Source organism: Periophthalmus magnuspinnatus, chromosome 10 (assembly GCF_009829125.3).
Source record: "Periophthalmus magnuspinnatus isolate fPerMag1 chromosome 10, fPerMag1.2.pri, whole genome shotgun sequence".
NCBI lineage: Eukaryota > Metazoa > Chordata > Actinopteri > Gobiiformes > Gobiidae > Periophthalmus > Periophthalmus magnuspinnatus.
The window spans coordinates 3918566-3932104 of NC_047135.1; positions in this window are offsets into that span (position 1 = coordinate 3918566).

Here is a 13539-nt window from a genome sequence, read left to right on the forward strand (position 1 = left end):
AAAGCATTTTTATTATTGTTTGAGATCTACTGAAAATGCTGAGGGTTTATTTTAACATTTGCATAATTTGAGGGAATAAAAACAGCTGAGAAATTAAAAAAAAAAATGGATTCAATTGTTTCTGTTGAACAAAATCCAGCACAAATCTTTATCAAAATCACCAAATTTGAAGCTTTATAAGGCACAAAATCTGCATTAAATACTTCTACATTTTACTCTTTAAGTACATTTTTAAACCGGTACTTTAATACTTTTACTTTTGCATGTTATTCCAAAATAACCGAAAGCTTTTTTTTTCCTCATTTCAGTTCCGGTGTGGCCAGTTTTTAGAGTTATACAAAGTTTCCGTATCAAAGATTAACAAACAGACTAAGAAAAATAAAGAACTACACACTCAATATTTCACCTAAGTATAAGTAAGTTTCAGCAACTGTTTACATTATGTTTGCTACCTAACAGACATAGAAAGTGTGTCACATCTCCTGCCTGTGTCCAACCAGGAAGTAACAGGATAAACTTCACCAAAAAATAAAAAATAAATAAATTAAAATAAATAAATAAATAGTCTATCAATCTACTCTGTCTTATGCACTTTCATAGCAACTAATGTCCAAAACACTTGAGTTCAATTTAGATCGTGAAAAAAAATACGCAAGCATTGTGTAACTATTTCTTTCTCTTTATTTATACAAGAGAGCCCAATGACAGCACTTGGATTCTCTTTTTAATGGACCCCTGCTTAAAATACAAAACAAACAGAAAAGCAAACAAAGCAACTCCACAAGTCCACATAAAACATTAAAAACAGAGCAGGTGTGTGTTTGAAAGTCCGGTACCATTTTTGTGAAGTAAAACAGCTAAAAGCCTCGTTCCCGTCTTGGTTTAGTCCCTTAAAGACACATTTCATACATTATTTCTAGACTGAGTGCACAGAGTAATACGTGTAATAGATATTGATACATTTCACACTATCCCATGACAAGATAAAAAAACAAATTTGAGTTAATTCAGACGAAAAAAACACATTGGCCCCAAACTCAACGTTAGTGCTGTGGACACGTTCTGGTCTCTCTGCAGAAAACACAAAATCAGCTTTGTTTATTAAGAAAAGATGTTCTTAAAATAGTTTGTGACCCATTTTGACAAATAATGTACCAAGCAAATGTTGTTTTTTGGTTTTTTTTCCGCAGCTGTAATAATGGGATTTGAATACAGTGCTTGGACATATTCATTTTGCAGAAGAAAACACTGTACTGTGCAGAGATACACACTTAATTAGCATAACAAGACCATTTTAGACATACATGAGAGGAATATGGAAGTACTACGGCTGGTGTTGTGATCATTTTGGGTTATTTTGGTCTTTGTTTAATATGTATTGCGTTAATCTTTGCACGTATGCTGCATTAAAACTCGTATATTACACAAAATGGACTCTCAGGGGAGCTTTTGGCCATGTTATAATGTTGTTACCTCCTCAAAAACACACCTGAAGTTGTGTTTTGTTTCACTCACACGTGTTTGAGTAACCCCGAGTCTACATCTCCAAAGCTAAAAACGCTCTGTTCAACCTTGTGATGTCATGAAGTGGTAGTTTTCAAGTTAACAGCTCATTTTTCTACCTTTAGTTCAGTAAAAATGGGCAATTCCAGGACTGAAATGATCCAAATGATTCTAGAAATGAAGATGTATGGAGTTTAAAAACACAGTGAAGCACTTCCTGTATTACCACATGATGACATCACAAGGTGGAACAAGGAGTGTTTTCTGTTTGAAAAGAACTCAGCGTAAATATGCAGAGTTTTTGTGTTAAACATGTGTGAATGAAACAAAAAAACACAACTCCAGGTCTGTTTGTGATGAGGAAACAACATTATAACATAGACCAGAATGTAGCATCATATGGGTTAAATTATGGCCTGAATTTTAGTTAAAAATAGGTGAAAAAACTTGAGCAAACTTCACGCTTTCCCCCCAAGTCTATAATACAGCCAGGACACATTGTATTAAATCGTTATGCTAGATCAATACACACATGAGTGAGGCAGAAGAGCTGTTGTGATAACCTCTAGTGACATTTTTTCATTTTATTTTTGCCCATTTGGTAAAAAATGTGTTGTTTTTTATCAATGTTGTAACTGAAGTGCGATCTCCAATCCTCCTCTTAACGATCCATCTGACCTCTGCTCTGACACCGACGGCTCCAGCCCTGTTCCATGGATTTCTGTCAGTCTTAAAGCGCCCATATTACACTATGTTCTGAGTTCTTACACAGTACAGAAAACACTCTGTTCCACTTTGTGATGTCATGTGGTAATACAGGAAGTGCTCGCCTGTGTTTTTAAACTCTACACATCTTCATTACTATCATTTTGATTATTTTAGCCCTGGAATTGCCGATCCCTACAAAACAAAAGGTAAAAGGAGCTGTTAATTGGAAAACTATCACTTCATGACATCACAAGGTAGAACAATGTGTGAGTGTGAGGAAACATGATCATATTATAACATTGTAAGATCAGAAAATAGTCTAAAATGGGCGCTTTAAATCAAAACTGTGGTTTACAATGAACAAAATTTAAAATAATGATCTAAGTAATAATATATCCATCCATTGTCTTCCACTTTATCCGGGGCCAGGTCACGAAGACAACAGTTTCAGCAGGGAGGCCCAGACTTCCCTCTCCACAATAAAATAATATAATATATAACAATAATATAATAATAGTTTAATAGTAACTACCCTCCCAAAAAAGCCCAATATGTCTACTTTAACACTGAACTTCTACGGCAATGGAGGACTGTCAATGAAGCTTGAATAATGTGACTCCGAGCCCCAACAACTGCAAAGAAGTTTAACTCAGACCTATTCTACAAAATGGACTTTTGAGGGATTTGAACCATGTTATAGTTGTTTCTTGTCATTGAGCCTCTGAAGTTGTTTTTGGAGTGATTAATGTTTGAGTTTAATCTTTAATCGCTTATTTTCAAGACACCATTTTGCCGATCAGTCCCTGTTTTCACCTCCACTAGTTCACACCCACTGTGACGTACTCACTTCATACTTCAATTTTATTTTCTTAATCAATGTAATGTGTAAGATTTGGCAGCGTCAAGCAGTCATTTTGGTACAAATGAAAAAAAAACAAAAAAACATCCACTACTTGCTAGCGTAATGTGCAGATGAGCTATCCATCTTTGGTGTGATGACGTTTATGGTGACATCAGCTCCCATTGGACACCACAATTTTTCTAATTTGGACACCAGCGAACTTGGTTTTGAAGTAATTTTAGATATTATGATTTAAATGTGCAAATTGCAAGAGATTATAACTATGAGCAGACACAAGCACAATAGGACTGATTTAATAAACATGTAGCAGTGTTCCAGCTGCAAGCACCAGTGGATGTATGTTTATCCATACCGATACTTCAGTCCCAAACATAGACTACATATAAATGGACATAGCTAACCTGCTAGCTGCCGCATTTTAAATAGGAAGTGATCATGGGTGCACTTCCGGCTCCATTGATTCTGGCTCCAATTCACTTTACATTATTAAACTGTGGCTCCTCTTTCTGTAACTGCTGCTCAGACTCACCATTTTACTCTTTAAATGTTCAAATCAACCCGCTCTACATGATCCTGTGTTTTTATTTTGCTATTGTGTCTCTGAATCAAGATTAGAACATTAATAACAGACAAATGAGGTGCCTTCTTTCCTCGAGGTCGCTCCCACTAGCGTTAGCAACAAGTTTGACTGACAGCGTTGCTAACTGCCCGCTCCCTGTTAAATCAGCGTTGCGGGTAGGAAGGGGCATTGACTTCAACGATCTCTCTCCGGATTGGCTCTTTGGTTGCTATGATACTCGCAGTCGGACGTCCTAATATGAAACTCTGCCCCAAATTGGCCCTTCTAACCGCTAGCCTCGATGAGCTTCATTTGACTGGATCACACTCGCTTAGTCCACGTTTTTATACAGTCTTTGGTCCCAAATCACCCTAAGCGAGCACGGCCAACTGCTAATATGTCACAAAAGTTCACAATATGAGGATTAAGATACAAACCAACATGAACATCTGTTGTGTTGCGACTGTGGCATCACACCAGGAGACTGATAAAAGCGTTTAATGAGCTCTCTGCGGTCGCATGTTGCTATTCCGGCTCAGAGTGTTACACAGGCCACCTCTCCAAAACAACACACACACACAAGCCGAACATTAGCGCTCACAGTCACACGCTCGGCTCCTCAATCAACACATTTTAGAGTGAAGAGGAGGTTCCGGATGACCAGGAGTAACAGTCTAGTGACAGTCCCAGCTGGTCCGGTCTGTTTCCAGAACATGTCTAGTGAAGAGTGGCTCCACCAACAGGCAGAAAGCGGAATAACTCTTTTGTGGAGTCTGTCACCGTGCGCTCAACAGATACAAGGTAGAAAATGGCAGAAGATGAGTCCTACACATAGACTGTATAAAGACGTGGACTAAGTGAGTGTGACGTCACCCGCAGCGTTCAGCTTCAGTCAAATGAAGCTCATCGAGGCTAGAGCGGTTACAGCGGTGAATTCGGAAAGTCTTGAAAGTAACGCCCCTTTCCGCCTGCACCACTGGTTTAGCAACGTTGTCAATCTCTTATTAATGTTCATGTCTTGAGTTACGGACACAAGAGCGAATAAAAACACCAGGATCATGTAGAGCGGGTTAATACGAACATTTTAAGACCAAAATGATGAAGCTCACAACAGCAGGTACAGAGAGAGGGGACACGGTTTTCTAATGTAAAGAGAATCGGAGCCAGAGTCAATGGAGCCGGAAGCGTGCACATGATCACGCCTATGTGGAACACAGCGGCTAGCAGGTTAGCTATGTCCATTTAAATACAGTTGTCCCTCGCTATATCGTGGTCTCGCTGTTTCGCAGATTTCTTTAGTGCAATTTTACATGCTTTTTTACAGCGTCTGAACATGCGTTGTGTTCCGCGTCCTGATTGGCTGTTGGACTGTAGACCATTGTCCATCAGTCTCCTCCGTGCCGTGTCTCCTGTCCAGTACAGAATGTGTTCAGACAAATTTACATAAACGTTGGATCGCAGTGTGACTCTGAAGTGCTGTACGTTTGCAATTTGTTTTCTCCCCGACAAAACCCACAATGTCGATGAAACGTTCTGCACCGACAAAGACGCCTACGAAGGTTTGAACTTTGAGAGAGTTTAAACAAGAGAGAAATGTGAGAAAATGTTAACGCCTGTGTGAGAAAAGTGTATAAAGTGTGCGGTGAGGGGTTTTACAGCCAAAAACATACAGAATAATGGTAAAAAATAACGCTGATACTTCGCCGGATTTTGCCTATTGCGGGTTATTTTTAGAACGTGACCCCCGCGATAAACGAGGGACCACTGTACACAGTCTATGGTCCTATATGAGATGAGTCTTATAATAATTTATGATCAGATGTTACAATATGACATGTTTTGTGGTTCTTGTATCAACTGCAAAGCTGCCTCTATATTATGTGGCATGGCACTTCTGTTGTTTTGTCCTTTGTTTTGGCGAAGCGTTATGGCCCACAGTCGCCCTTGTGTACAGAAAACAAATTACAAGATGTACTTTGACGTGTTTCCGTACACACGAACACGACAATATAAGTCAGCACGCTATAATCACACATAGATCATGATGGGATTTGTACAGACTGAAGATGACTCAACTCCGAAGTACCTCCTGTTTCCTGACCTCGCCTGGTGGACTGTCAAAATTTGTTTCCTGGCATTTTCAACACCCACAACAACATCTGAGCTCGTATTTTTAGGTTCATAGGTTTAACACCAACTTGCAAAACACTTTAAAACACGTCTTTTAACTTTGAGATCCAAATTTTTTCCGTCAGACTGATGCAAACCCACAATAATTACATCTGTTGCTGCAAGAGACAGACCCAACGGCTATTGGCCTTAAATCTCCAGCACAGGCCGATATTTTGTTTTGGCCTAAAGAATAATACACATATAGGTTTATTTGAACACTTACTAACTGACAAAACGTGACCACACTGCTCTTTTATTCAACTTAATCCGGAAGTTGCCGGATTAAGTTGCCATCGTCATTCCGATCTTGACAGTAAATAAGTTCTATAGGGACCACAGAGCCGCTTTAAAACCTCCAGAGAATCAGTTCAGTGTTGATTTGTTGTTGCACATAGATATTAAACATTTTAAACAAATCAACCTACCTTATTTCAGGTTTTAGCGGAAAAACTTTTCCCAAATTCTCCATTGAAATGAATGGGGCTCTTGCTTAACTGGAAGTTTCACGGCAAAGAAGGTGTCGTTTAGGAGCATTTAGTGGCAAAAATCATCTTAGAAAAACAGTTATATTCAAAAAAGTAAGACTAGAATCAGTAAAAAACGTTACTGAATTTCTGTTTGAGGGGTTAGTGCAGAAGTGCCCAAACTTTTTTTTATCGAGGGCCACATCTCAAAACATATTCGAAGCTGAGTGCCACAGACTGGTGATCAATGCGGTGCAGTGCTTTAACAGAACCGCTGTGTATTAAAAAACCTTGAAACACTTTCATTTTAGGTCTGTATCTGTCGTAACGGCTTGTGCGGGTGCGGACCAAGGAGTGCAGACTTATTTACAAAATGGTGAATTTCAGTTTTTAATAGTTCATTTAACACACACGGGGAGCCGGGGAGCGGGAGGCAGACCAGACGGGCGTAGTGCAAAGCGGGGACGGGAAAGCCAGGACCAGAGCGAGGACAGGATCGGGACGAGACCGGGGCAGGCCGAGCCGGAGTAGTCCAGAGAGCGGGAGCCAGGGCCGGAGACGGGAAGCAAGCCGGAGACCAAGACGGGACAGGAGGCAAGGCAGAAGGGTGGACTATACCGGAGCTGGAGCGCAGAGGCAGGAGCAGGAATGAGCAAGAGCAGGAATGTTGACACGTGGACGGTCTGGCCCCGAGCGTCTGGTCCGGATCGTCTGTGGAAACAGGGAGAAGACGAGCAGGAATACGCGGATGGTCTTGATGATAAATTAAAAAGCTCCTACACAATAGAAGCATTTAAAAAAGGTATTAAACTTTACTTTTTTACAGGACTCAGGAATGACTCATGTAAACTCTTGTGGTCTGTAGTTTTGTTTTGTTTTTTACATATTGAGTCATATGTTGTAGAACTGATGCTGCTTTTCTTGGAATTCTTGTGCGTTATTATTAAAACAGAGTTAGGCATTATAAGTATTTTTACGTCAGCCTAAACCCTTTCGGTCATGATAGAAATGTTATGTACAACCTTATACAAGTTGAGTAATGTTTGATTTTGAATGTAATGACCGAATAAAATAAATAAGTAAAAAAAAAGGGGGTGGGGCTGGAAAAGTTCAATAGGTTCATGGTAAAAAAAAAAGGAGTTGTGGGTGAGTTTGTCATAAATTTAAATTACATAAGTTGAGAAAAATGGCCCTTCGTATCAGGTAACCAGTTGTTCTGGATTCGAAACAATCGGTATCGACATCAGCCATGAAAAAGCCTAAATTATTTCTCATTATTGGATATTTAATACATTTTCCCCTTTTTAAAATGTTATAGTATAAATGATGCTATTATACTTGGTGGTGGTAAACAATGTCTGTAACCGAAGCTGCTCTGGATTCACCAATCTGTGTCATCAATCCCTCCAACCACCAAACACAGTCAAGGCAGGTAAAGTGTCTTAGGTTAGGACACATCTACTAGTGATGGGAGTTTCGGCTCTTTTATGGGATCTGAATCTTTTGGCTTAGTTCATTTCTACACTGACAGAAGCCGACGTGAGAACTTATTTACCAAGAAACTAATCACGGAGAGAAACAGCCAAGTCTCAGATGTGTTTAAAATGTTTCAAACTGAGAGTGGAAGTGAGTTTACCCTTTGAAATGATGCAGAATTTAATTAAAATAATAACAGATATAAACTATCAAAAAACTCTTTATTCACTTGTGTCGCCTGCTCTGCTTCTGTGCTGATTCTTGTGTTGTTTCAGCGTAAATCAGGACAAAAATGCAAACAAACTAGAAATTCAACACTTAAAGTAAAGAATCCCGTAAAGGAACCGTTCAAGAGAGCCGACGCGTTCAGGCACGTTACATCACTAACACCTATAATAAACACTGAACAAAGCGGTGATCAAACCATCCACTTTTGGGTTGGTGGGCGAATGATCTAACCACTACGCCTCTGCCAGATACTCCTACACACATTAATAACAAGAAATATGGCTGGCGTTTTTCATATTGTGTCTTATTTCATGTTCGAGTGTGGTGGTCCAGTGGTACGAGATGAGTCTACGAGGCAAGGCAAGTTTATCATATGAAAAGTACTTTTTACTTTTTAGTCCTGTTCAAAAATGTAGTGGAGTAGAAGGTACAGATACTGCTCTCTCACTTCTTCAGTTCTGGTCAGGTTACTGTTGGACACTGCCTTAAATCTGTATGAAGGGAGGGGCTAACTACACTGAAACTGTAAACACCTATTGTCTCCAGTTTCAACCTTTAATGGCCCTCCTATTGTTCTCTTTTGTTTCTTTTGTAAAAGCCGAAGTTAAATCTGTCAACTGGACAAACCGTTGTAGGAGTGAAGATGTTTTTCCTTGCTAAAGTACTGCATTTTTTCATATCCAGTCTTATTTCATATCTAAATGTGGTGGTCCAGTGGTAGAAGATGAACATCATTCCTTCTGTCTGATTTCTGTCTGATTTATACACGCTGTTCCGATGACGCAAGCATCTATAAACACCGCTGCATTCCCTCAAATTATATGAAAAGCACTTTTTACTATCCATTGTAAAATGCACTTTTAAGTAAAGTTTAGATATCTGTGTAATCTCTCAGTCATCCAGGTCTGATCTGTAGCAAAAAAATTAAGTTTAGATCTGTCACCTGGACAAAACGTTGTAGGAGTGAAGATGTTTCGCTGCTCATCCAAGCCGCTTCTTCAGTTCTGGTCAAATTACTGCTGGACACTGCCTTATATCTGTCTGAAGAGAGGGGCTAACTAAAAACTGAAACTGAAACTGTAAACAGCTATTGTCTCCAGTTTCAGCCTTTAATAGCCCTATTCAACCTTTAATAGCCCTCCTATTGTTCTCTTTTTGTTTCTTTTGTAAAAGCGGAAGTGAAATCTGTCAACTGGGCAAAACAGTGCAGGAGTGAAGATGTTTCAGATACCTAAAAAAATTCTTCTTCAATGCAGTACTCTACTACTACTACTACTACTACCACCACTGCTAACCAGGCCTGCACTGTGTTTTTTCATACTGCGTCTTATTTCATGTCCATTTGTGGTGGTCCAGTGGTAGAAGATGAGCGTCATTCCTTCCGTCTGATTTATACCCGCTGTCCCGATGACACAAGCATCTATAAACACCGCCGCATCGATCCCAAACAGTGTTGCATAGAAACGTCATGTTAAAATGTGTTTTACTATAACACACGATGATGATAATGATGAGGAAGATTCATTATGCGTGGGCTGTAATCACATTTGCGAGCGCGAGTGGCCAGTGGCGTGTACGGGCGGCGTGAGTGACAAACGATGCTGAGTCGGTTCGATTGGGGGAGGACACCACTTGGGAATGATTAAAGTTTGACGAAGCGTGTGTCTGTGCAGATAGAAATGCTGTTTGCTCTCCGCCCCACTGACACCAAAAAGGCATTTTAAGGTTGTTTCAGGAATAAACCATAAAAATGTTAAATTTACAAATGGATCTATTTCGTGCTTGTCTCCATGGAGATGTGACTGATTTGTCTGAGTGTTTGTAGTATTCAGGAGACATTATGGGTGTTTTTGTCCTTATTGTGGCTCTCCTCTCCATAGATCTAATACTTAATAATAACGCATAAGTCAAGTAGTGCCCCATCCAAGTACTGACCAGTAATGATGGATGAAGTACTCAATTTTGATACTTAAGTAAAAGTACAGATACAGAGGGGAAAAGTTACACAAGAAAAACTGTATTTAAGTAAAAGTATTTAAGTACCTGTATAAAAATGTACTTTAAGAGTAAAAAGTAAAAGTGTTGTTCATTTGTTTAAGTGTAAATATAGTGATGTTGATTCAAAATTATATATATTTTGTCATTTCTTAATTTTTCTTATGTATTTTGTGTATTTTTGTTTTGCTCAAAGCCGAAGCTTGAACTCGAAAACTTCAGTCATATTTCCACGAACATGGTAAAAATAACCCCTCAGATCATCATCATGAAAAGTACTTTTTACTTTTCAGTTGTGTTCAAAAACGTAGTGTAGTAGAAAGTACAGATACTGCTCTCAAATGTAGTGAAGTAAAAGTAAAAAGTATCCACTGTAAAATGTCCATCCAGCCATCGATTTTCTTCCGCTTATCCGGGGCCGGGTCGTGGGGGCAGCAGGGAGTTCCAGACTTCCCTCACCCCAGACACGTCCTCCAGCTCCTCCGGTGAGACCCCAAGGCGTTCAGCCCAGAGACATAGTCCATAAAACGTCTGTAAAATGTACTGAAGTAAAGTACAGATACCTCAAAATTCTACTTAAGTACAGGACTTTGCTACGTTTACTTACCTTCCATCACTGCTAACCAGGCCCATCGTTGCTTAGCTTAGGATCTAATCTCTTACTTGGCCTGTTGGTGTTAACTGCTTGGACTCGTTAGAAGACAGGTAGATTTGATGCCGTAGTGTGGAACATTCAAAGCGATGCAAATTAATGAGGACCATAGACTGTATATATAAAAGTACATCACTAACCTGCGAGCCGCCACATTCCAAATAGGAAGTGATCATGGACACGCTTCCGGCTTCATCGACTCTGGCTTCAATTCACTTTCTATTGAAAAACTACGGCCCGTCTGTCTGTAACTGCTGCTGTCACACTCGTCATTTCGGTCTGAAAATAAACGCTTGTCATTTTCAACTACTGCCAAATAGATTACATTACCAATTACTGTACGATTAAAGTATTTTTTTTAATACTAGCTGTGCCTGATGGGAGTTTGTTTAAGATTATACAGCCCATTCTGCTGCATTGTGGCTGTATTTACAAATGCAGCTGTGTCCCTGTTTTGGAAAATCGGGTTAGTATTCACTTGGGCCTTTACATAATAAAATCCCAGAATGGAAGAATTTAATACATTAAAATGGATGTAGCAGCATTATGGCTAATCCCTGGATTCATTTTCACGTTTTTGTCCAGTGACCTTCCAAAAACGGGAGATGCATTTGAATACGCCGAGGCCCATTACTGTGAATCTAGAATCATAATAATGACTTTGAATCGCTCCGTGCTTTAAAGGAGGATATCTGAAAAGGTTTAAAGAGGGGCGAGATAGGAGCAAAATGAGGCGCGATCGCTGCCCCGGAGGCAACGTGTTGATAGAATTACATTAATAAGATAGCTGCTGTATGCATGGCTCTTTATCGCCATCGAGAGGCAAATCCATTCACACGGCTTTAATTCCAAACCTACTTAGGCGGCTTTGTGGGACGTTCAACTAAATGAAAGTGACAGCGATTTTATAATCCACTCAAGAAACATGGCAGCATTAGAATAAAACTGCCTTGTGTACAAATACTGTATAAGCGTTTGATTATATTTGGATTTGAACAGATGTTTGAACGGTAACTACACAGACCGCGTAAAGAAGTGGACTGTGTCAGTGTGACGTCACCCACGGCGTTCGGCTACAGTCAAATTAAGCTAACAGTTATAGTACACAATTTGGAGCTACATATTTGTATCATAGCAACCAAAGAGCCAATCAGGAGCGAGGCTGTCAATCAAACCTGTTGCTAACCTTGCGGAAAAACGTCATCTGATTTGTCTGTTATTAATGTTCATATCTTGAGTTACGGACATAGCTAACCTGCTAGCCGCCACGCTCCAAATAGGAAATGAGCATGGACGCACTTCCGGGTCCATCGAGTCTGGCTCCAATTCACTTTCTATTGAAAAACTGTGGCCCCTCTCTCTGTAACTGCTGCTGTCAGACTCGTCATTTTGGTCTTAAATGTTCGTATTAACCCACTATACATGATCCTGGTGTTTTTATTTGAGAGAGACAATATGTATGTATGAATATGTATGTTTTATCAAATGCAGAAGACGTCTCCTTTCAAAAAACCTCGTAACATTCAGAACAAAACATATCTCTTCTTTTACCTTGCTGATTCTGTAAAAATCTGCTGTTCCTCAGTCTTTTATTTTGTTTTTTTTTTATACGTGAGCAAACGGCTCCTGCGTCTCTCTGATTGGTTAATCCACCTGTCAATCACGCCCTCCGAAATCAGGAGGACAGGACACGGCTCAAGATTCACTCTTCTTTGTAAAGTTTTGTCAGAGCGTGTGCTTCTGGGTTTATGGGTCTCCTTCAGTGTTGTCAGGTTGGTTTTTTGTTTGTTTTAGTTGTTGCATTTCTGCGTTGTTGTTGCTTTGGGATTATACCAATGGTGGATTAAGTACTCAGTTTTGTTTTCTGAGTAAAAGTACAGATACAGAGGTACAAAGTTACTGAAGTAAAAGTAAAGTATCACATGAAAAGTCAACTTAAGTAAAAGTCTTTCAGTACCAGTTTAAAAATGTACATTAGGAGTACAAATTTAAAGTATTTCACACAAGTTTTGTTCATTTGTTGAAGTGTAAATGTAGTGATATTGATTCAAAATGATTCATATTTTGGTCACAGCAGCAATACGAATCCATTTCTTAATTTTACTTATGAATTTTGTGTATTTATTTTTGTTTTGCTCAAAGATGAAGCTTGAACTCGAAAACTTTAGTCAGGATGTTTCCACAAACATGGTAAAAATAACCCCTCAAATCAGATGAAAAGTACTTTTTACTTTTCAGTCGTGTTCAAAAATGTAGTGGAGTAGAAAGCACAGATACTGCTCTCAAATGTAGTGAAGTAAAAAGTATCCACCGTAAAACGCACTTAAGCAAAGTAAAGATACCTAAAAATGTTACTTAAGTGCAGTACTTTACATCGAGCCCAAACGCACAAACGTGACAGAGTTTCAAAATGGATTCTCGTGAGTTTGCGTACTGTCAAATATCACACGTTTTCCTCTTGTTGTGTAGAAGTAACAATGCAACTCTACAACGAAACCAGAGCGAGACGGTGAGGCTTACACCAAACCGTTCGCCCGTTCTCCTGACACTCTGCACGTTTAACTTAAAGGTCCTATTCATTAATCAGACGTTTTAACAGCTTTGGACTCCGTAGCCTTGGTATTTTCTGCAGTATAATTACGTACCCTCAGGCCTTATACTCGCCGTGAAATATGTGTATACAAAACCCCAGATGGCACGAGGACGGCGTCGGAAGAAATCAGCTGGTAACAAGCTAATAACTATGGCAGCTTTAGTGTCAGAACAGACAGGTGGTATTTGGAGGACAGGTTAGCTTCCTGTCAAGTTTATTGAGACGTCCAAACTGAAGACGAGAGGCCAGAAAGCGAGAAACGTGTTCAACGGACATGACGGAAGTTTTATCTGTTACATTAGCTTTAGATTTGCTATGCTACGTCTG